The following is a 4,287-nucleotide window of genomic DNA, read 5'->3' on the forward strand; positions in this document are numbered from 1 at the left end:
CAGCTCCCTTTCACTCGACCCACCTGGTCCACTTTCTTCTGACTTCCGAAGTGGCTTGGACATGGGTGATTTGATGGTTGGATGGATGGATGGATGGCCAGGTCCCCGCCCACTCATCCACCCACCCCACCACCCCTCAAGATCTCACCATTCCTGGTGGCTTCAGAGCTTACAGTGAAAAAACTCTGGTTCCAAGTGTCCTTTTTCATTATGGGGCTGGAGCGGGCTGTGATCTCAGAGCCCTGCTGCTCCACCTGTGGAATCTCTTGGAGCCAGAGCCCCTGCTAACAGAACGATTGCTTTCGGGGGTCTGAGTTGCAGCTGCAGAAGCCAAACATTCCCCCCCGCCCTCCGACCCCATCTGCCAGAGCAGAAGGGGTCATCCTAGGGTCATGGGAAGGTCACCGCTCTGTCCTTAAGTTTCCACTGCGAAGCCAAAACAGCAACCGCTTGCACTACTCACAGAGAGTAGTGTTCCCATGGTGTCAGCATCCCCATAGTGCCCCTACTTCAGAGAAGCCCCAGCGAGGGTCTGTGGGCAAGGCTGACTTCAGGGATTCAGACATTCAGAGGTAAGAGAGGGAATTGACCCAACCACTCTCCTCCTGGCCGGACAAGGCCCCTGCCAGCTTACCTGGCTTAATGACTGTGGTGGCTCTGAGGGTGGATGAGTCTGTTTGGGGAGACTCAGACAGCCAAGTGGTGGAGCCTGTGGGGGAGCAAAGCCGAGTTGCAGGTAGGAAACCCACAGGAGGAGTATTGTTCTTCTTTTTCACGACAGTGGGGAAAACTGCTGAAAAATCCTACGTAGAATTTTTCACACAAGATTCTGTGCCGGGGAGCTGAGGAGAAGGGGGATTTGACACCTCTCTCCCCCACACCATGGAAGAATCTGAATGAGACAGGCAATCTTAGCCCTTCAGCTGATGGTCCAGGGTTTTCTTCCCCCAGGAAATGAGAAAAGAATGCTGAAATTGGACAAGAGATATCAGTGTACAGGAAATTCCCTTTTGCTCCCAGTGGCCTCCAGGTAGGAGCAAAGGGGAAATGTCCAGTGAGGCAGGAGAACATAAGGGCCCTCCTAACATGTACAGCCCCTGAAGGAGCTTCTGGATGGTTGCCGGTAGACCCGCTGGATGGTTGCCGGTAGACCCGAAGCTAAAATCCTGACGGAGGACTGGCCTTGGTCCTCATTTAGATTATCAAGTGTTCATTACAAAAAATGGCCTCATTAATAGCTAAAAGGGAGAGGTGGGAGATCAACTAAAGGCAGACAATGCGTAGGTCTTCCTGACCTGGGACCCGGGACCTGGGGCTGCTCGCCTGCAGCCCAAGTTTCTGGCTGGATTTGTCTTTGTGTCACATTCTGGATAATGGATGCCTTAATTAAAGCCTAGTTTTCAAAGTGTTTATGGGAGAGACCAGAGCAAAGAAGGATGTTGAAGTGGGCCCTTTCCATTGGTGCAAGGGACTCTTTTCAAGTGAATGTTGCGATGAAGCCATGATCAGCTGTGTTCTACAAAATTAGCCCAGGGCTGGATCCCTGGCAGTTTTGTAATTGGAAGTGGGAAGGGGACCCCTCTGACCTTCCACCCTTCCATGGTCAGTCTCTGTGAAGCCCCCGAGGTGAGGGGGAGGAGGCAGGTGCAGAGAGTGTGAGGTGGGTTAGAACACCACATCTGGATTGCTGCTTTACTCTTGCCTGAAATTTTCTGCTTCTACTTCTATCAGTTAATGAGAACCTAAATTAGACTACTGAGCCTGTTTTTCTGCCCTGTTTCAGTGTCCTCTGGCTAGGAGGCTCCCTCCTTTCCGTGGCCAACTCAGAGGATGGTCTGTTTGGATTTGAATCCCCTCAACTGGGCAGGGCTGGACTTTGGCATTTCAGGGAACTGAGAAACGTTGGTCGGAATTGAGTCTTTGTCGACTTCCTCCAGTGACCTCTGCATCTTTCCCACAGACATGTGATGTGCCAAATTCCACCCTGAAGCGTTTTGATTCTCCGTTCCACCAATTTCTGATGGATACGAGCCTCTTCCAGGCTTCATAGACGTGCCCCGTGGATGTTAGAGGTAGCTATCATGCAATATTCCCAGGGAGAAAACACTGAACATTTATAAGGCTATTGTGTGAGGAATCGCCCAGAATCATATGAATAGCCAAGCCATGGTCTTGACAAAAAGGAAGTTTCGGATTGTTTCTTTGAAAGTTGGGGTGCTAATGCTAAAGGATCCAAATGGTGTGTTTGGGATGTTGTCCTGCAAGGAGAGTTGACAGTCCCTCTCCTTAAAGGGTTTGATTGGTGCCTCTCTTTGTAGCATGGTAACCCAGGTTAGACCCTGGGGAAATGGCTGGTTTGGTCTGTCTCTCTGTAAAACGGGAATCCGGGACTACACCCCGGGGAGTAGGCCAGCCTGGTTAGGCTGGAAGGCTGTGCAATGTGTGATGTGCGATGTGCGATGGCCTGGAACAAGGCAGCTCCCCACTCCTTCGGTGTTTGCTCAGGCAAGTGCTCCGTTGGCTGGCTAAGTATAGCTTGGAAATAATATCCCAGGAGCTCCAGATTCAGTGTCTCCTTCTGCACAGTGTGACACACAAATACTATAATTAACCAAACCCCCGGAGCATTTCATTTTTACTTAATTTTCTTGTCAGCCCTCCACCTTGCATCCTGACCGGGCTACGGTCCCTGCCATACATCACCTCCCGCAACAGATCGGGCGGGGGAGGGGGAAGGAAGATTAATAGCGCAATCTCGTTGGTAATTAATATTCACGTTCTGAGCTGCATTGTCTTCTCCCAAAATGAGTAATGCCAAACAAACAGCGGAGAAGGAGAATTTATCAAGGTCCTATAGTGATTCACAAGGGGCTTCAGTGGGGCCATTGAAATGGCACCTTCTGATGGGTCATGGTCAAGACAGGAATGGGAGAATGGGGATGGAGAGGAGGAGGAAGAGGAAGAAGAGGACAGAGAGGGCGGGGAGAAAGAGAGATGAAGCGAAGGAGAAGGTGGGAGGAAGAGAAGAGGCAGAAGGAGGAGAGGTGGAAGGAAAAGGAGGAGAGACAGTGATTGGTTTTCCAGGCAGTGAGGCAAAAAGGCCGCCTCTTACCTATTAACCTATTACCTCTTACCTATTAACAGGAAGGCAGGTAGAGAACAGCCATAGTCAGATTATGGCCCTCCTATAACAAGCCAACAAAAAAAGAAAAAATATCTCCCTCCTGAACAGCCCAATTCTCACCTCTATTTCTCCTCAGGGAGAATGACATCCATCTAGTTAATCATCCGGAGGGCATCCCTAAATGCTCCTTTGTCTGCCCGGCAGACTCAGAATTGTTTGCTGGTCCCTTTCCGGTCTAGGTCACAAGAGAGGTCATACACCAGGTTCCTGGCCTTCACCTCTGGAGGTATGAAAGAGCCCTCCATCTGGGCTCAGCTGGCCATCTACAGATGGACGGATGGACACTGTAAAGGAATGGGTCCATGGCCCCAGTGGCCGGGAGTGATCCTCTGCTGCCTGCGAGAAGGCTCGAACCCAAAGGTCAGGGACGGGTGGGGTGATGCCTGGGGCTCACTGTCGCTCATCTCTAGAGCAGAGATGTCCATGGGAGGGACACTAGCCCTTACTCGAGTCCCACCTGCTGAGAGAATGCACTGAGACGCGGCAGCCTCCGCCCTGCCCCTGGCCAGCCTCATCCTTTCCAAAGTCCCGGCGGGCACCAGGATCAGGGCTGTGGATTGGCATTGCTAATCCTCAGGGGCGTACCAATGATTGATTAAATCTATATCTTGAGTGTAGAGCTCTGTGCTGAGTGCTTGGGAGAAGACAATCCAAGCAAAATGCACCTTCCTTGCCCAAGAGATGCTTCCATTCTAGAGTGCTGAGTTGGCACCAACAGGCCTGGCCCCAAAGATGCTTGCCCAGGGGTCCCTCCACAGTGACCTTTCAGGCCTCGGGCTACTTTCATGGTCCATTTATCTTCTTGTCAAAGTCCGGCCGGGAAGGGGATCCCAAGACTTTCCTCAGTATCCCAGTTCCCGACTTCCCAATTCTATCTATTTGCAGAGTCGGGAGGACCCTTAACAGAGTGGTTCACAGAGTGGGTAGTCCTGGAAGCAGCATGGCCTACTGGAAAGAGCACGGGCCTGGGAGTCAGAGAATCTAAGTTCTAATCCCGGCTCTGCTGATTGCTGGCTGTGTGACCTTGGGCAAGTAACTTAACTTCTCTGTGCCTCAGTTTTCTCAACTGTAAAATGGGGATTCAATCCTATTCCCTCCTGCTT

Source organism: Ornithorhynchus anatinus, chromosome 4, assembly GCF_004115215.2.
Source record: "Ornithorhynchus anatinus isolate Pmale09 chromosome 4, mOrnAna1.pri.v4, whole genome shotgun sequence".
Taxonomy (NCBI): domain Eukaryota; kingdom Metazoa; phylum Chordata; class Mammalia; order Monotremata; family Ornithorhynchidae; genus Ornithorhynchus; species Ornithorhynchus anatinus.